We start from the raw sequence: 22,136 nt of genomic DNA, 5'->3' as shown, positions 1-22,136 counted from the left end.
TTCCTAACCCAAGAATAGGAGAGGTAAACTAAGCCAGACCTATATAGGATCTAACTCAGGAAAAAAAAGATTTCGGAAGATAAATTAAGTTTATGAACTCACACATCTTATGAACTCATAAGACTTAAAGATTCAATATTTCATAACAACTAATGCTAACTAATCCAACAAGAAACTAAAAACGGAGGAAGAAAGATTAACTAGAAGGGAACATCTAAAGGATCTCTCTTGAACCTATGATGACAATACTTATCATATTTAGTTTGTTGCCTCAAAACAGGGGATGAAGCAATGTTCATTCCTTGTTTTAATTTAGATAAAAGAGAAAAAGGAAACATACAATTATCAACTAACAAAATGGAACAGAAAATAAATGATACAAAATACAATTAAATTGACTCTGCAACATCAAGTATTTCACACCAAAATTTGTCAAGTTTTTATTAATCTTTCATTACCATACATATAGGGATTCAAGATGACCATTACAAAGGAGGTTCAATCAGTTCATCTCCTCAAAAATAACAAATGTCAAGGAGCCAATTTGTCTATTACAATAATTATAACAAAATATGAAAGAGGCAGAAAATGAATCACTTCACCTTCTTTTCCTTTTTTGTTTTTTCATATAGGCCTTAGCAACTACAATGATTGGGATTAGTTCTTAATACCTATGGACATGTACATTTGTATATCTCAAGAGCCATTTAGAATGCTCTTTGGCCAAATCCTTGAGAACACTCAAACAATCTTGTATTTCCTCCATGACCACATGTACACAACCACCAAGTCTCTAGAGTTCAGAAACTCTATTTTGATAATCAGAAGATATATCTCTCAAGCTATCTATGAAGTTGGAGAAGTTTGATTGCATGATAGATATTTTAATTATTCCTTTTCCTTGGCTGCTAGTCTGTGAGTCTATATGCAAGCCTCTCCCGAGTTCATAATCTTTGTCTTGATCTTTCTTTACTTTAGCTTCAATTTCTTTGAGCCGTTCTTTTGTTGCTAAGATCATTTTGGACTTGAATTGCATGCTCTGAAGCCATTCAAATAAAGGCTCATCTCCTTTAGGTAGGATCTTTGCTTCTATAGCCTTCTTAGTTTTTATATGAATGATCATCTTTAGCAGAGAGACACAATCTTCACTCTTTGTTCTCTACATGGCCAAAGTGGCTCTATTTGATGAAATATTGTCTTTCTCTATTTCCAGCCTCACTATAGCATTGCTAACTTGCTCTATAATGGAGAGTCACTCCAACTTAAGTTTCCTGCTTCACTCTCTAGCAATTTTCCCAAAATGTTTATCTTATTGGATTTGGGAGATGAGTGCTTGAATGTCTACAATAGTAGGATCACTGGTAACAGGCATATCAACTATACCTTCCAAAGGGGTGACCAATTTCCTAATGAAGCCATTCAATTCTTGTATTTTCGCTTTCATTTGAACCTTTTACAACTTAAGGCTCTCCAATTATCCATTTATCACCTCATTTGTTGACTTCCACAAGCCAACTTTATTATCATGTCTGGCCTCCCCAAGATCCAACAAATGCAAAGTAAAATCATCAGTAGACATATCCTCAATCCTTCCCTCCTTGGTAGGCTTTGCTATCTCCATTGTTAGATGCCCTATTTCAGGGTCTTGTCCTAGGATGCACAAGGTCTTCTGATTCTTGACCTTACTCAATGCTGACCTAGAGAAAACCACAAGAGATAAGGTATCCTTGTTAGGGGCACCTTCATCTTTCCTCTTTCTCTTCTTGTCCAAAGTATCCTCCAACCATGAATCTGTACTTATCACTTTGGAGGCCATCCCAAGAGAGTCTATGCTAAACATTTTCCTTTTGACTAGAGTGATTGCTTTCACGATTGCAGAGAAGGGATACTTTTGGGCCTATGAAATGAGCTTCAAATAATCTTGACCTTTTTCTACCTCTGAAGTCTTCTTGATTGCCTTGTCAGATTTAGTGGATTCGCTATCACTGCTTACTCTATCTCCTAAATCTAGTACACTTGAGGACTACTCGCCTGGAGAAGGACAACACTTGTAGATGGAACTAGACTACTATGAGGTGAGGGGATTGGAGTATCCATAATATCTTTAGATTCTTCTACTTTCTTCTTCTCAACTTCTTTTGAGTTCTAATCACTAAGAGGGAGCCATCGTGACAAGTTTTAGCCAAAGGAATATTCTTGTCGACAGCTTGATCACCTCCACCTGATGCTTGAGCCAGTCCTTGTGTGATAGCCAAGGTCACACCTGATGTGTCTCCTTGAGAAGAAGAGGTTGTGGAAACTGCTAGAGAAGCTTGAGCAGATATACTTTTACTTTGACTGCTTCTAGCTATGGTCTATTTGACCCACTTCCTAGTCCTTTAATAATCTGGGCCATCATGATCTCTAGCTCTTCTCCAATATCTTCATAAGGTTCTGAGCTAATAGGAGTATTTATTAGCTTTGTTAGATATGTGTTACTATACATATTATGTCCATCATCTTCTACTCCCTCAGCATTGATATCAAATTTATACATCTTCACTTGACCTACTGTGAGTCTGTTGAAAGCACGATCATGGCTCTTGAACTCATCCTTGCAATCAACCCAGTTGTCTTCAATGGTGGTGGTGTCTTTGATCGCACTTCCAATTTGCAACACCTCCCTTGCATATCCATTTGGATCAAACATAGGTCTTAAGACCTCATACATCTCTAATTTATATTTTGATTCAAACACTTTCAACATGTTCTTTGCATCCAAATGAGACTCACAACTAAAAGCTCCCACCTTCATAGGAAAATCATACCCTTTCTTCTTCAAACTCCCGCTCAACATGTTCACCTAGATTGCCTACTGCACAATCTCAATCAACATGATCATATCACTAGGATATCTCAGTAGCATAAAAGGGAAAGCCATCAAAAGCTGCAAGACACAAATATGAAAAGGATGAGAACTAGATGAAATAACTCCCAAATTGGATTATGGCTACCATAGCTTCAGGGCTAAATCTCCTCTCTGGACATCCTTGGAGCTCCCTACAAATTCTCATGGTGAATGCATCATTAACTCTTATATACTCTGCATAACTATTTTCCAATTGCAAACATGGGTAGAATTCATATGACTTCATATCATCAGGAAAATTTTCCACTCTTGGGAGGCCTGGTCATAGTTGTAAAGAAACTAACATGTAAATGAGGAAGGAGGACATCTAGAATGCATTGTAGAATTTTGTAGCACTAAGAGCATTGGACAGAATCTTGCTTACCTTGTGAGCCCAATCAATATATTGGGTATTAGAGCAGATGACTTGCACCAAAAAGAAATATTACTCAACAAAGTTTAAGGCTTCAACCTCACCTTTTAGTCTGTGTAAGAGGGTCATGATGTCGATAATCTCAGGTTTGAGATTAGTCCCAAACAAAGTTTTAGGAACCTTACTCTTGGCTCCCCGTGGTTTCACTAATACATTAGGCAGTGTTTTGTGATGTCAATTTGCGACGTCAATGTGTATTTGGCATTTTTTTTTTTGTTTTATATCCCGATGAGGTCACAATTGTGATAGTAATGTCGCAATTGTGATGTCGTCGGGATATAAGACAAAAAAAAAGGGCACATTTCTCACATTGTTTGCGCCCAATGAATCAGATCTCCCAACAGAGTGGAAAAATACCTCCGAGCACAGCGAATCAATGAATTTTCCCCCGATCGAGCATAGAACACTGCAATTATTTGGAGTAAATTTTGAATCCAAAGACTACATGAATTGTATGCAAGATGAAGGAAACAAACAAATATTCATTGGAGTTCAGGTCTAAGGTAAAATATCTCATTCTCTGAGACATCCTCGTCTTGAAGATGAAGGAAAGAAACAAATCTTGATTGGACTCCAGGTTTGATGTGAAGAGGTAAAATATCTCTTTTTCTGAGACATCCTCCTCTTTGATCTCGCCTTATTTGATTCATTATCTGGTTGATATAACGTTTAAATAGAACAAATTTTTTGAAATCTTTCAATGGTACAAGGTGTTGTAGTGGACAGTTAGTTTGAGTATTATTTTTGGGGCTAGATGTGAATGGGAATATGAATTTTTGATTTTTTGATTTGGTCCATACCCCCACCATAACACTCGGTTCCATATCCCAGAATGGCTTAGTCCCCGGAACTTGGCCCATTCCTGAATAGCCGCGTCTAAAGAGGAAATGGATATCTATGAGATGGAAATGGAGTTTATTGGCTGGCTGGCTAGATACCGAAAAAAAGCCAGCCGCCCTGATGCCCTACTATTCGACGGTGCATGAACCTGCAGGGTGTGCATGCATGCATGAGGGTCGGGTATTGTTTCTTGTATAACCCCCTCAATCCTAACAATAACATAAATAATTAATCCCTTGTTGCCTATAGGAATGCCTCTTTCCTAAATTGGTCTAGGTTTCTGATTATCCTAAGAAGGAAATAAGAATACTTCCCCCATGTCTCAAATTTGTTTCAAATAGCGAGGATTGAGGTTCAAGGATACATGCTAATAGAGGGAGTAGGGATCATGCTTCAGGGATACTTGATTTTGGAGAGAGTAGGGTTGAGGGGGCATGCAGAATGAAACAAAGGCATGACATTATGAGAAAGCACAGAATGCCATTGAAGGCTCTAATCACACTTTCATACAAAGGATTAGGGATAGTACATGTCATACTACATATCAATTCAATTTTGTAGGATGAACAAGATTCAATGAGGACTCTATTATCCTTAGAGACTGGTCAATCAACAACATTGAATGGAACAAATTGAAAGTCATCAGACTTGCCATAACAAACTCCACAACCTACGAAAGCCTGCATGTCTCAAATTTGTTTCTGAGTTCTTGGAGATAAATCTTTGGACTATTGATGGAGGCATGAACCTGCAGATGATAATATGGAAAAAATAGTCTTTGTGGCTGCAAATAATTAAGCTACCTACCAGCTTCTTCAACCATGAGTAGAAGAAGAATTATAAGAGGCTCTCGAAGAATTGGGAGGTTAGAGATAAGTTTAAATCAATTGTAGGTCTCTCTTTTGTTTACTTACTCTAGTTCACTTTAATACTCTTACCAACCTCCAAAACTGGTAGAGTACCAACCAATTTTAAGAACAACCTCTCACTCTATCGTTATTGGGCTCAGCCTCACATGCACCACTATGTCTCCCTTCCAAGTCGGGCTTTCACTTTTTTGCTATCCTGACATTTCTCAACCATTTTTCACAGTGATAGGATGAAAATTGATTGTAAATCAGAGTAGATACAATTTAGACATGTCCTTTAGAATTACATAATCATTAACGTTGGCAATTAGTGATTAATCAAAAAATCACATTTTTTGGCTTCATCAACACATTCCTCGTAGCATCATATGAAGTTCCTTACACAATTGACAAATGTGGGCTTCACAAAAACTTTGGTAAATTAAAAATTGCTTAAGTTTATTTAAAAACAACTTTCTATTATACATAACAATTTTTCTGCTATCCAATATTTTACTTGATGTTGTTTCTAGAAGAGATTGTATATGTTTTTAGAATAACAATGTTTCAGATCTCACTCTATGATCTATCATCTAGATGTTAGAGAGCAGAAGGTTGCTGTGCTTGCTGGCACATTTTGGCATGAGAGAGCAAGTACCAAAGTGTTGGGCCTATCATTCTTGCAGAGGGTGCTCCTGAGCTTCCCATTTCTACAAATGGTGTAACACTTGTTTAATTACATGTTTAGTTTGGCATGCAGATGAGCATGTGTAATATTTTTCTTGTCGATCTATTTATTTTTCTTGCAGGGAGACATAGCATAATAAAAGGAAATATGGTTAAAAGTATTTGTTCAGAGCTCATTTTCAAATTGTTTGAAAGATCACTCAAGTCATTCTTTAAATGTATGGATTTGTGGTTTTTTCTGTCAATGCAAATCATGCTGTTGTTAGTAGGCTTAATTCCTTTTGATTACTATCTATGGCATTCTTTCATCTTCTTCACAGGGGCAGGAAAAGCCATACAAAAAGTTTCAAGCAGTCAGCGTAGCTTCTGTTATTGCTCAACTAGTTAACAATATACCAAACAAATGCATCATTTATCCATCTGTATATTTTTACTATTTTTCTTAAGTTGACAATGCTTCCTTTTGAATCTATTTATGTTAAAGCAGGATGTATCAGCATTGACTGTAGTAGAAAAACAAGTTACACAGATGGAAACTTGCATTGTTGCACTTACAGCTGACATTTGACACTTGGAGTTAATATGTACGTTTACATGAAATGCTGAAGTAAGATGCATATCAAATATATTGTCTTGAGTATTTTAATGCCAAATTATGGGCTCTCTTGTTAAATGAGCATACACAGTTTAAATGGTATACTCTTACAAACTATTAGCTCTTTTGTTGCTCACTTACCTAATTTCCCTACAGCTACGAGCAAAAATTAACAATAAATATTTGACGTATTATTAGTGTTGATCTTCTTAAGTTGGGCACTGATTTCAACCCATTCTGATTGATTTGTACAGATTCTTATAACCAGTTCCATATATTTAATTACATTTAGACACTATCTTTTAATGCTTTATTTTAGTGTGCTACATATTCTATTTCATATTTGTGATATATGATGAAAGTATTATAACATATGGAGGAACAGTCCATGAGTGGTGTGGCCAATTGAAATGGTTTTAGTTTCAATTTTACACCATTTGATACAAATAATCAGTTTACCAATCCACACCTAGGTTCATTCCATTTGCAGTAAAATCTTCATTACATAGAAAATGTTCACAAAATCTATGTCAATGCTCACACATCTTCTTGGACTTATGCAAATCTATGTCAATCCTCACAAATTTTCTTGGACTTACGCAGGAACTATGCTGCCCTATAGCTCTTGTTAAATATGTTATCAACTTGACTTTTCTATTAAAGGCTCTCATGCTGAATTGAAAGCCAGGTAAAGAAAAAGATATTATACACTATTTTGTTGGTACCCTGTGTAGCACAACAAACTTGTTCTTACTAAAAGAAAATTTTCTTTTCTTTTATTTCATTGTAGATCTTCTACTTGCACGGAGGTCTCTCCCCATCATTGGACACACTTGATAACATTCGAGCTTTGGATCGCATACAGGAAGTGCATCTATACACATAAGTATAAAATTCTTCTTTTCTCGCAACACATATAACAACAATTTTAAGTGCTTGCAAGGTATATACTTATGAATAAATATTACATCCTGATTTAAATGTATGAAAACAATTTTCATTCCTTTTAAGCTTCATTCATCTCAAGGTGCAATTCACAAACTCAAGAATAGTGGCTTTTGTTCTTCAGGATACCTTTAGGGGAAGAGTATGTGAATGCCCCCTCGTGTTTGGAGTCCAGTTTAGAGGAGATGGCTATTTACACTGCTAAGGTTTGTTGAATCTAATTCTGAATAACATTGCTTGCTATTGTTGAATCTAATCTAATGTATATTTTAACTAGACTTGTAGCTTATATGTTTTGAAATTTTTGTTAGGCCTTGTAGTTTGTATAATTTGATTGCTGGAGAGCTTCTATAGCTAAGCAAGAAGGCCGTTGCACGAGTTATAGCCACGCGCTCGGGTATAAATTTTTTATTTATTTATTCTAATGTATATTTTAACTAGACTTTTAGCTTATATGTTTTGAAATTGCTTTTAGTGGCTTAATGTTGTAAGGTCTCTTGAAATAAGACCTTCAGGCAGTTGGTCAAAGTTTTACAAATAATCTTAGGAATAAAGTCAAAGAAAGTATTTTTAAAATATTAAAGTATTTAGCTAGGTCTAAGAAGATTTGTGTACTTTCGACAGTTTTGCTTAGTTTTTGAAAGTTGCAATAGACCGAAGTTTTCATAGCCCGATTTTTGCTTCTTGCAAAGAACGATCATGTCACATAATATTAGTGAAGAACAAAATAGGGAGACAATCGCTAGATTGTGGTCTAACTTGAAAAGAAAAGGTGATGGAAAATGTTATTGTCCTTGCAATATTTGTAAGGGCTTAAACCGTAGAAGACTGCTAATCAAAACAGTTAAGAGACATTGTAGGGAGAATGGTCACATTGAAGGGGGGCATGACTATCATCCACTGGTAAGTCGTTCATTATATCATTTTAACAATTTATATACATATGAAATCACTTGATGATGAGTTGATGATCATGGTTTATTTATGTTAATCAATTTTATATAGGTTGATCTTCCCAGGGAAGTACATGATATGAACCACAACAATCCGAAGAATATGGTTTTCGAAGTGGAGGAACATGGAGGTGCAAATATCCAAGGTGAAGATAATGATCCCATGGAAGATGATGATCATGCGCTAGAAAACACAATTGAAGAGGATGGTATAAATACATTGATCCATGACACATCTAGTCCAAGCATATCTAATCATGATGATGATGATAGCCTTGATGTACCTCTACTTCAGAAGGCATACGAGCCCCTATACAAAGACTCCCAAACAACTCTTCTCTCTGCTGTATTATTGTTGTTGAACTTGAAGGTTATGAATGGTTTATCCAACATAACAATGTCACGTATGTTAAGGTATGTCATATATGTCTTTATAGTTAACAAAGGGTGAATAATGTGGTTGGCCCTGTTTAGTAGAGAATATTAAACTATTCTCGAAACAAAGTGAAGCTCAATAAGATACTCAAATAACCACCCTACCCCAAAACACATGAATGTGTGTTAATTCTCCATATAGGTTGTGATACACTCATAAACTCCAACGCTTCATAAGAGATCACCACTCTTATATCAATTCATAGTACAACGTTTGAACTCCAATGGCTATGCAAGGACTTCATAAGTACAAGGGTTACACATATAAGGAAGGGTTAATGTCGTAGTATGTAGAATGAGAGACTAGCCATATTGATAGTTTGATAAGATGGTTTGGCTCTTCCTAATGGGTTTTACAAATACCACATAATCAAATCATCTTGGATTAGCCATATTATCCATTATTTTTGTAGTATTCTATTTTATATCACATACACTCTCTTTCACGAAAATATTTATGCATGCCCTTAATCTCCAATCGATGCATCCCATCTCCTAGTAACATTCCCTTAAGCCAATTTGTAAAACAATTTGGATATACTGTCTGTACTCCCATATTATGTTGTGATTCTAGCATGTGTTGTGCTCCATTGGTCTTCTTTTTTATTTCACACACACTACGCACTCTTACTCATTCACACATATCTACACCTTATATTTTTCCAAGATAGAGCCTTTAAAATTTATATTTGAAATCTAAAATTATTTCCATCCCATTGATATTGATATGGGAACCCTAGAGTACTTGTATGAATGGATGTGTATTTTCATTCCCAAATCCTTGTAAATGCAAAGATGTCAGCAGTTCAGTCAACAATATAATATTGCTTTATCAATCTTATGCAATCCCTTGCAAGCAGATTAGAAGCTCCCCAAAGGACAGTAATTGCTCCCCCTGCATATTCACTACTGCTATGTCAAGGTAACTTTAAGGATTTTATAAATGAGAATTTGTGTCAATGATTAGCAATTTTATCCATTGTGTTGGCACATCATAGCCATGGTCCTCTTAATTGAATGAGGTCTTATTTGTGGCATTTGTCCCACCACACAGCTCCTTTATTTGGTTCACCTAGCAGATGGGTCACCCAAAATAATTAACTTTTCAGTCTCAGTGCCTTATTAGTATCACACTTCACTATACTTCTACCTTTGTGAGATATATAATTTTTGTTTTATTCATATAAGTCATTGGATATATAAAAGTCGATATGTCCTCCAAAAATTACGACTTGAGATGAGGAGCTAAGAACAAAATAAATCCAGAATATTTCATTATGTGCCATCCCAATATACAGTTTTGTGCCTGTTATTGTTTTAAGTATGAGGTCGATCATTTGGTACCATCAATGCTTGAATATTGTCTTTGTCTTCACCAAAATAAAATTCTCCATCAACATAGAAAAATTGCAATTATAATCTGTAATCGTAGAGTGCTCTAAGAGGCCCTATGCAGATCATTTCCACTGCATACTCCCACCGCATACTTTAGATCTTAATCTTTTCATTGCCTTTGCAGGTGACATGTTAAGTAGTTTTGGTAACAATACTTGCTTTGCATAGAAGAAAACTACTCATTGAAACTACTATGACATCTTCCTTCATCCTCATAGTTGTATAACACATTATGTATATCATGATTCACTACATACATAATGTTCTTCATTCCTTTGTATTGATACATATCAAGTTCTAACCCAGTAATCTTCCATTGTTGGTTCCTATTACAAAGTTGATGCCGCACAAGGTGAGTAAGAGATATAGTTATTCTAGTGGTTCAGAAGTTCTCCATCATTATTTTAGGCATGTGATTCTATTATTCCTGGGAAACGATCTGTTGCGATACTAGATCTCTGATTTGCTGTCTTGATCAAGATATTTTCTCAAAAAAAGGTTGATCAGGATTTTCCCAAATTTTTCCAGAATTTTGGCCCACATTTTGTCAATAATTTTTTTCCCCTTAGAATTAGCTAGTAAGGAGGAAAATCAAACTTGTTGACTTCTTGCCTCCAAATCTGACAAGAACTCCACAAGCTCTTCATCTAAAAATACAGTGATTCTTTTCAAATGCAAATACATCACTAGCAATTCATTTTGTTTGGCCCATCACAATAAGCACAACATTTCTCCTTTCCATGCCATTGTTTGTGATTGCTATTACATCACCATTGCCTATATAAGCTGAGTAGAAATGGATCAATCAAGAGCACTTTATTATGAATTTAGCTTTCAAATTGCACAACACTGGTTCTTCTGAATCGTAAAAGATGGTAAACAAAACTTGTGAAGCCTAATGAGCATTTTGTGCCTCCTTGAGGTACTCAAATATATGAGCAAAATTACCACAAACTATCAAAAAGCTATGCAGATCTTTCACACACAATTTTCATTTCAAAAATAGAAGTAACATCATTTTTGTAGCTTCCTGTGTCATTTGTAGGCAAATCATCTTAGTGAATACTGTAAAAAACAAACAAAAACAAGTTTTTATACCCCTATGCAGAAATCACAACTACTTAGGGTATAGTCCCATGAAGAGAGGGGAGCCACTTAAACTGCTAAGAAGTTCAGGAGACTCATAAATCAGCTGGTCCCATGGCTTTTATAGGGCAAATTGTACTAAAAACAAATTGGTTGAAATTTTTTGGGACATTAGCAGTCTCATAATTCTATGGCACCAATTAATGCTAAAATAATTAATTGAGAGTCTTTGTAATGGCTGATGTATTTGATGTGGAACAACTGAACCAAATTAGGAGTTAAAACAAAGCTAGACTTTTTCATTAAGAACTACAACCCCCTCATGGATCATACATCATAGCAACCAGCCTTACTGGCTCATTTGACAAGTGTTGCTTTGTTGCTTGGCATTTACCTTTTGTAGTTTTTGATTGATTTTGAGGGTTTGACTTAGAAGTTAAATACATTCTAGTTCTGAGCTAATGCAATGTATTTCTTTGCCCTTATGCATAATTTTGAAATACTGCATATCATAAATACATGTTTAATATTTTTTTGTGAAAACACACCCATCCTCCAAAAAAAATATCATCGTAACACCATCATAACTTTCACACATGACAATTTTTTTCCCATTATTTACAAACATTTCAATGTAGTAAACATATAATTATTACACTATATCTTGCACACTTTTCTTGTAGAATATATAACTATTATAGGTTACATAAAAAGACTTTATCAAGATAAATCTGGTTGAGATCCCGTGCAACCCTTCTAGAAAAATATTTGAAGTATAGTTCATTAAACCCATCTTTTTATTAGAGTTCACATTTGAAGAAGGGAGCATGATAGATTGGCCTGAAACAATCCTCGCACTAAGACCAAGCGCGGACCCTCGCCCTCTTGGCCCCAACTAGCAAGCACATAGGACATCAAGCAAGAGGCGGCCTACCTAGTGGAGTGTTGGTATCTACCCTCCCTATTCATGCCACATCTAAATTTATTTCACAGCATCCAATCACCATACAAATGGAATCAGGGAGCTTGTGTCGGGGTCGCTGTGGTGGCGATGGCAGTTGGCGTCGTCGCCACAACGGGCTTGCCATATTGCTAACCATGAACGTCGCAATTGCGATGTACGCACGTGCATTGCAATGAAATAAGCATCGCGTGCATAGCGACGCCGTCACAATTGATGATTTTGCATCACAATTGTGACACATTCGCAAACATTGCGACGGCCAGCGACGTCGACAACACCGTCGCAAGTTTCCATGGACGTCGCAAGTGCAATGCCCAGGGATGAAATGTAAAGGCTCCTGCCTCAGCGAACCCGTGGGCAGATGCCGACGCCACCCCGTTGGAATGCATGTCAGAATTGCGACGGGAACCGCATCCATTGCGACGGGAGCAATGATGGGATAGAATGTTGAGCTTGCGACGGATAGGCGTTGCAATTGCGACGTCCAAGAGTAGACGTCATAATTTGTGACTAAAAAACAATGATGTCTGCTGCTGTCACAGTGGCGACACATTTGCGTCGCAATTCTGACACTTGGCCGTCGCAAATCGATGCCAAATGTATTTGTGTTTCAAGAACCATGATTGCATGATCTCTTTTCTCCAAATCATCTTCTTCATGGAGAACTCAGATATGGCTCCTCCAAATGTCAAATTTGAAAATTCTTCCCGCTCCAAAACTCTGAGACATTTCACCATAGTTTTCCTATCAATGGAGATCAACATTGTGTCATCCGACAATACAATATGTTTGGTGTCTGGGTTGTAATGGTTTATGCATTCATAGATTAATTTTGGATCCTAGAATGCAATAGGAAAACTAGTTGCCTCAACAAGACTGCATCCTCAGGGCTTCTTAGTAATAGGATGTATTGGCTCCGATCTCAATCTCTTGTAAAAATCTTGCATATCATAGAAACAGAGAGAAGTATCCATGAAATTCTACAGTAAAGACTTAATTCCATTCAACCTATTGAAGCCCACGAATCTAGTTGCCATTTCTATTTGAATTTTTTTTTTGAATCCAAAGAAATGAAAATAATAGAAAATGCATAGATACTAGCTTTTTGAAAAAGTTGTGCAATTTTAACTAAATAATAGTTCAAGAAAGAGCGGTGGTTTTTGTAATTGTTCATGTTTCTATCTATATAGGAACCTCAATTCATTTCTTAATCTTTAGAATTTGTGCCACACAAATGAATTCACTGAGAGATCCATTGAAAAAGTAAGTGTATGGTTTTAATGGATATCTCAATGTCTTTTCACTATTCTATTGGCCCAATAGTAACTTTCTATATTCCCATACTTTCCCGTTTCCCTTTAAGTTTCAAGAAGTTGCAAATAGAGCACTCTATGAGAAAATATCCATTGAGTTGAATTCTACCTAATAAATCTTTCCCATGATAGTTAGAATATTTCCTATCCTCATCTTGAGAAGTTTTGTGCACAAATTGTGGGTCCAATCCGTTCACAAACTTGATTTTCTTTAAAATCTAGAAAATTGTCTTCATGGGTTGAAAACCCACTAAGGAGAAGACAATTTCCATTTTTTCACCTAGGCTTCCATTTTACTTTATCTTTTGACTATTGTTTCCTTTGGATTCAGAGATGTCCAAAAGGAGTGTGAATATTCATTGGGGACCTACCTTTTCTTTTCTTTCCTTTAGAATTGCCTTTTTGTAGAAAACTAACTTCATGGGTTGAAAACCCACTGAGAAGAAGTCAGTTTTGAGTTTTTTTTGCCTTGAATGATTATAAGAGTTGTGATGAATCTTGAACATTCCCTAAGGTAGATAATTGTAAGAGGAACATTAATTTTCCATGGGGCACCCTATTATCTTCTTATTTTGATCCAACTGCATCATTTGGTGTTCTTCACGAGAAATCATCTTCATGGGTTAACAACCTACCGAGGAGAAGATGAAGTCTAGATTTCTGTAGGCTTCTATTTTCATGAGAAAAATGACAGACCACAAGTAGATGAATCTTTATAGATGATCATTGCACAAGTAGTGTGAATCTCCATCGAATTAGGCACTAAGCTACCTGCACAATCCCTCCACAAAAAGGAAAAAGAAAACCACTTGGTTATGAAATACGGAGAAGGGGAAAATGAAAAATATAGTGAAGACTCCTTCCACCTAAGGGGGCTTATACCTAAACTTGAATATGCCTAGGAAATTACTAAGACACAAGAACTCACTTTCACTATTTGGGTGCAGGATGAAAAGTGGGGCAACACTCCTCTACCACATCCTCTTCTCCAAGATGGATGAATAATTACTAAAGACTCCATTATACCCCCTACTTATACCCAACTTAGCCACAAGTCAGCCCAGCAAGATGCAAATCAAATAACCCTTACATTAAATACATCTAGAGCCACAAGTTAGCCTCCGACAGAAATTAAATACCAAATGCCTTAAAAGGTTTAATTAAAACACTTATTAATAAATAAAAAACAATTAACCAAGATCCAAATAGGTCCACAAAATTCCATGAAAATCCCTCCAACATGCAGGATGGCCAACTACCCTAGGATGCTCCTACATCACTTTGTTTCATCTATGCTTGAAAAATCCTCATCATTCTAATAATATATTCTATCATTCCATCTTTTGGATGCTACCTATAGTACTGTATAATCAAGTTCATAGTGCATTTGTTGTTGGAATTCTAGGAAATATTCTTATCACTTGGAAAAATTTATGTTTTATCAAAGACTCAAACCTAAATACTGCATTCTTTATTTTCTTAATTCTATCAATATTGTCTAGTAATTATTGTTTCAAGATCTCACACATATTCACTTTTTCTTTCTTCACAACCATTAGATAAGATGCATGGATAAATCTACTAGATACTAAATTCAACCTTGAAATATAATTCATCATGTAGCCACTTATCTTTCTTATTAATCTCTTTGATCAAATCAAAATTCATGTTCCTATCATCTGACTTGGTTTTCAAAGTTGTTTCAATTAGCTTCTTCACATTCACAAGCTTGCTACCTTCATTACTTATTCCAGTAAGTTTATGAATCATGGCATTGTCTATCATAACTAGTATGTCATTAACCCAAAACATATCTTCGTGAGTCCTGCTCAGAATATTTCTTGTCCATTCGTGGTTGTCAAACTTTGTGTAAAACATATGCCTAATGATGTTTAGTCCATTTAGGTGTTCAAATCCTTGCTTAAGTGATATTTCATTTTTGTAAACTAAGTCCAAGTCTATGTGGATGTCATCATCACGTATACTCACAATCTTGCAGTAAATAGATGCCCTAATGTCATCTACGCATAAAACATTACAAGGTACTTGTGAAATACTCCTAGAGTGCCATCTTCAAATGAAACATAGGGATGCTTCTTTAATTTATACCTAGGAATTTTCTTGACATCCAATACTATTGGGTTTTCTATTCTCTCAAATTAAAATTCCAATTTACAACCGCGCAAGTAATAAATACCTCAATTTTGTGAAACTAGGGCTTACTAAATTTGTTGCTCAAATTACTTCAATTATTCGTTACAATTTTTTCCAAATCTCTCCTTTAACTCTTAGATGATCAAATGGTACTTAAGAACTCAATTTCAACCTTTAAATCACATCCAATTCACTTCTGTATTAATTGTGCAAGTACACAATTACCAAAAAGTTGTTTTTATATACTAGTCAACATCTTTTGCTTCACACACTCACATTTGAGCTCTAAATCTCATGTTCTCTTAACTATAAGTTCTTCTTATCATACTCTACCTCATACTAACTACACAAGTCTCCAAATTTTTGCTAAGGTTTTAACTAATTTTCTAATCCTTAATTTCTAATGTTTTGTTTATAGAATGAGTTGCTCAATCAGATAATGTTTGGCTACCAACTATCACTGATTTAAATATGTTATGTGGAGTTCCACTTGAGATACTTTCCAACACAACATATGAACTTCTTGGTTCCTTAGCTTTAACAAATGATTCATCAAGGTTTCCTACAAGATTTTTTCTGTTTTCTCCTTGACTATTACTTTTATCGTCATTCCTTTTGTTATTGTTCATGTTCCTTTTAGGGTTAGGGTTTCTCATGTTTTTCCTCATGTTTATCCTACAAAATCTTTCAATGTGTATCCCATGATGTTACAAATCTAATAGACTATAACATTGTTTCCATATCTAGGTCTTAATTGACCAATCTGTGCTTTGCAATCTCTAGCAATATGTCCTAAGTTGTGGCACTTATAACACATAATGTCATTCCTTATAACATTGTTTCCTCCAATAGGTCTATTTTTTGCAAGGTTATTACTTCTAAACATTCTACTTTTATTATTACTATTATCAAATTTAGGCTTTCTATAATTTATTTCTCTATGACCAAAACTGTGACAATTATGCCAATAATTAGAGATGGGTTTAAATGACTTACTTCTACACTCTCTTTTCATATGAACAAATGTAATGCCACACCAGAGAACCCAAAAGAAATTAACCTAAAGTTTCACTAAGTTTTCCAAACTATTTTTCAAGATGATAACATCATTAGATAATATAGCAGAAGCAATAACTCACATACATACTAACAAACCATAGATAAATTACATATCTTAAGGGTTCCATGATGTTCAATCACATATAAAAGCTTATTAATATTAAATCTAACACATAATCAAAATTTACATCACAAAATAATCACAAGTACGAATCCAATTAGATAATATACAATTACAAAGGATGCCACTTGGCATAACTAGAATAGATAATCATCCACTAGACAAGTCTCAGGGTATGAAAATCTCAAAGAATATACATCATGAATAAATACATCATCTCATAAGATCTCCAAATATCAAATATGGTACAATAGAATATAACCATCCATTAGAAATACAAGATTAGAATGAAAGGAATGGCTGCATAAGCACATCCAGTTGTCGAATCTCAATGGTATAAGAAACACTACCACCCAACCTCATGGACCCTAAATGGCCCACTCCTACTGCACTGAGGAGATAATCTCAAGTCCCAAACATATAACAATCCACAAGTTATAACCAACATCTAGGTTAAGGAAATCCTGACAACAATCTATCTCAAAGGTACCAAGACACAAGTAACATCTAAACCCAAAGGCAACAAAGACACATAGGAAATCTACTATGTAAGTGGGGAAAGTATCATCACATGAATCAACTCTAAGGTTACCTTGGTAGCCTCTTTAGACTTCGGCCCCCTAGTGTCTCTATGTGACATCAATATCCTTTCGTATAGACAAGACATACTTTGAGTCGCAACCAAGTATACTCTCTACTCCAATCCTAGCTTTTACTAGCACTCCAGAATGGGTGAGGAAAAATATTGAATCTTATTAATACATTTTACTCTCATTTAATGAAATCTTATCACTTATTAAAACAAATTACAATGGGTTACCTAGGAAATCTCTTTAAGGCTTGGACGTCTATTGCAAGCCACTTCCCAACATACACATAGATTACCTACGCTAAACTCATGAAAAGTAAAACTCTTAAAATCACAATTATCACCTCAATCCTTTACAAGACCTTGAAAGGACCTATAGATAACCGATCAAAAACTCAAAGGTTACAGCAAGAAAGTCACAAAAATCACCTCAGTTCTATACAAGCAACTGGAAAGCATCACAAGATAACTAATTGAAACTCATAGATTTCACCCATTAAATCACCATATAAATATTGATCCATAACTCAAAGATCACATCACAAAATCATGGCATTACATAAACATCATGAAACAATAACTCCCAGGCCTCTGGTACACATCCAAAATTGGTCAACACTCTTAGTCAACCCCAAACCCAACACAAAGTAAAACATACATCATAACAAGTATAGTTTCATAATTTTGTTTGGTTTGAAAACACACAAGTTCAATTTTCACAATAGGTTCAAGTTTTCTCATTTACAAATTGTCATAGTAGCTATAAAGTTTTTTGAGTTGCAAGTATCTCAAAAGACTCAACAATCCAATAAAATCACCTTGGTAGAAAGCCCATTTCATTAAAAAAAATTACCTTTTTAAAACCAAAATTTTAATTTTATAAACAATTTCTCCTAATTAAAATTCAAAATTTTCAATTATCAATCTCATATATGTATATTTTAATAATAACCAAAAAACAAAATCTTTAATTTAAAAGTTATACAAATCTAATAATAATTATAAAATTAATAATATTATAAAATTACTAATAAATATTATTTAATAATAATAATAATAAATTTTATTAAATTTTATTAAAAAACATTTAATAATTATTATATTTAATAATAATAAAACTTAAAATTTAATCTACCTTACCTTCTCTCATGAAGGGACACGGTCTGCACAAGGTAGCCGCAGGCTGCCTTTGGTAGCTGTGGACTTCTTAGGCAGTCGTGGTCTGCCTTACGAAGCCATGGTCTTCTTAGGCAACCGCATGCTTCCAAATCACTGGTCGAGAAAAATAAAGGAGGGGAGGTGGGGGGTGGTGGCTCACCTCCTATTTTTTTGTTTTAAAAAAATAAAAATAAAACAAAAAATATTAAAGCCCTCCCTACATAGATCTAATATAGCAGCCATAATTAAACAGTCAAAATTGATAAAAATGGAACTAGTTTTCTTTTCTAAATCCTATCCCAATTTCATAATTTCCTAAATCAATCCTATTGTGAATCACTAAAATCCTCAAACAAGGGTTTCCGATCTTAAATTTGTTCACATACATTTCCAAAGAACCATAAACTTTAACACATAGATTTGAACCCGAATTAAATTTTGAAAACAAATCCATGCAAACACAAGGAAGATAGAGAGATTTCAAAGAGGAAATTATTGCGCAAAACTCATTAAGATCCAATGTAAATCTAATGCTAATCAATCAAATTCTCACAGGTCACAAGAAAATTCCCTTCCTTTCAAAACCCTTCTTTCTTGGAAATTGGCTCCTCCAAACCTTTGTGTGGAGAAATGAGCTCTGATTTCTTAATAAAGAGCCTTCTCCCTTTAGGGTTTTAATTTTGGAATCACGCAAAACCTTTTTCTTTAATATTTTATTTTATTTTAATTTCATGTGCAAACGTTTTTGCATTTTAATTAAAATAAACTTTATTAAATTTATTCTTTCTTTCTTTTATTAAATCATAAGATGTCTTTAATAAAATATTTATTAATTTAACTAATAATAATATTTAGAGTTTATTATAAAAATAGAACTCCTAAATAAATTATTATTAAATTTCAATAAATATAATTATGCCAAAATTAGAACTTTAATTAAATCTTTTAAGTTTAATTCTTTTATTTATTTAATTAAATATTGATATTTTTATATAAAGTTTTCATTAAATTAAATCATTTAATATTCTTTTAATTTGATTTATTTATATCTGAAAATCACAATAGACCCACAAAACTAAATTCGAACAACTCATAATAAAGATAGAGTACTGCATCAAACTCAAGGGTCAAATCATGAATTCACATCACTTGACAAATTTGGAAGGGTAAATAACTTAGATAATTGTCCTAATTTCTAGGAAAATTGGCTTAGGGTTAGGATTTGAACTCAAGAACTATCTCCCTTCTTTTAGCATTGAGATACTGCAATAGGGCACACTCATCTTGACAATTTAGGGAAGTCAATGTTCGGTACCTGCAATCTGCATAAAATTTGAGCATGTACATATATATAATCTAAACTAAATAGGTAATGGCAAGGAGTGGTGCATCGTGTAGATCTCGATTAGCAGGTGACTATGACTCCCTCTCTCAACCACATCAAAAATGTCAAACATAAAGTAAAACATACAAGTACACCATACACATGCAAGTATGGGGTAAGTAAACATAGAAACTGCATATAAATCATCCATCTAACTATCATGATGAAATAACTAAAATCACTATATAGACATACATATATCATCATCAAAATAATCATGAACAAATTAAATAGCTGAGTATGAAGTAGCTCATCAAATATCTATGAATTGAGTATGAAATAACATCCAATCAAATTTGGTAACCAAGTACCGCTAAACATAAAACATTACCATAAAACTAACCTAAAAGAATTCGTGAAAAGACATGAAAAGTGAACTAGGAGTAGGCATTACACCAAATTCATTGCATGCATAACATTTATTTTTGAATTTGTTCCTTGCTTCTTTAGGTGATTCAACTTTCTTAGGTTTCTTAGGTACATCAATTTCTGTAGGATGATTAACTTGCTCAACTTGTTTATGTGTAAGTTCAAATTGACTTGTCTCAATCTTGTTCTTATTTTCCATTTTTTGTTCAGGTTGATGAATCTCAAGATTTGGTTCTATTCTGGCTTTAGACGTCTTAGCTAAATTTTCTCCAAGGTATTCATGACCTATATTATCATATGAAGGTTTCTATATAAAGATCTTCTCATCAAGCTTTTCAGTACTAGAATATAACTTCTCAAGTTGTAGCTTAGTCTGTGTTAATTCAAATTTCACAATAGTATTGTACTTCTCAAGTTTTACGTACTAGAACTTTGTGGATTCAAGCTCAGATGTTACTTTGGTAAGATTTGATCTCATATCTGTATTTTCAACTTTCAAATCTGACTCAACTTTATTGTCATCATTCTTTAAGCTCAACTTCAGATTAGTAATCTTTAGTTCATGCTTCAGGATCTCATTTTATTTCTTCAATCTTGAAACTCCATCACTATCCTTGATCTGATCTTTAGAATCTTTCTTGGAATTAAGATAATCTATCTTATATTTCAACTTCCCAATGTATTCTTTAGCATCTTCATATCTGTCCTTCAAAGTATCTCTTTCATTAATAAGAACATCAATCTTCTTAAGAGATTCTTCTAGGTTCTTCTATAACTATTTCATATCTATAGGGATCTTACTCAAGTTTTTATGCCTTCTCTGAGTAATTGTGATATGATACCAATTTTTAGAAATAGGAAATACTAGGGGTGGGGGTGGGGGATCAGTATTTCATAAACTTTTTTCCAAAACTAGATATCTTTGATAACTTTTAAAATTTGCATAAGAAAGTAAACTATGTTGCACAGTAAACATAACCATAAAATAAGATAATTCATAACATCACATTTTGTTAACTAGGAAACCCTAGCCAAGGGAAAAACCTGGTGGGAATGGTACCCCACAAAATGACTCTCTAATCAAAATGACCATGTTAGGAGTCTGTTACATCCATAAAGTGTCTTAGCCCTTATTAGAGGACTTAGGCCTAGTTAGAAGCCTCAACCCTGTTAGGAGTTGTTATATACAATTTTCAAATGTATGCAAGATGAGACCATTTCCCAAAAATGCAATCTACAATAAAGTTCTTCAATATAAAACTAGATACAAAAACCCTTGTATTGTTGTTGATATCTTCAATATTTGATATTGTCTTTGCTTCTCTTCACAAAACTTTATCACAATTTGCACTACTTTGATCATGCATCATAATTCACATCACATGCATATCACACTCACTTGATTAGAATCACACTAACATTGGATTTACGAATTTCCTGTATACCTTGTTATTTCATAATTATCTACTTTGTCAACCTTCATATCTTTACATGCTTTCCAAAATATAAAATTGACTCTTGCTAGCTTAGGGGTCCCTAATTAGTTAAGTAATTAATTTGAAAAACAATATTTCCTTAACCCAAAATACTCATTTCCTTATCTTGCTATATTCTGCCTATACAATATCGCGATAGGTTAAATCATTATATCTCTATCTACACTAACCATACTGTCCTACACTCTTGCACACATCATCCTCATAGTCTTGGTTAACCGTACCTAACTTTGCACCTATCAATATTGCTTTTGTAACTGCATTGATCAAAACTCTAACTCTTTTGTTAGATGAACTATGTAACACTTAGAGAATTTTCTAAGTATGTGACCCAATTCTTCATCCTTATGATTTTCTCACTTCACATGACATATATATTATCATAAATGACAACTTCATGTTGATCAACCTAGCCAAATTGCCGA

General features: G+C 34.3%; 1 long non-coding RNA gene across 1 annotated transcript; it reads left to right on the top strand.

Moving 5' to 3' along the window:
- Window positions 1-7,090: 7,090 nt before the first annotated feature.
- LOC149580436 (uncharacterized) lies at window positions 7,091-7,580 on the top strand. Its single transcript, XR_016359957.1, has 3 exons — window positions 7,091-7,158; window positions 7,360-7,441; window positions 7,547-7,580. It is a non-coding gene; the product is annotated as an uncharacterized LOC149580436 (long non-coding RNA).
- The last annotated feature ends 14,556 nt before the right edge of the window (window positions 7,581-22,136 follow it).

The sequence above is a fragment of the Cupressus sempervirens genome, chromosome 1 (assembly GCF_028749045.1).
Source record: "Cupressus sempervirens isolate cs-2001-9-10 chromosome 1, ASM2874904v1, whole genome shotgun sequence".
NCBI classification, from domain to species: domain Eukaryota; kingdom Viridiplantae; phylum Streptophyta; class Pinopsida; order Cupressales; family Cupressaceae; genus Cupressus; species Cupressus sempervirens.
The sequence above is the reverse complement of the archived record's forward strand: the minus strand, read 5'-3'. Positions and strand labels throughout refer to the sequence as shown.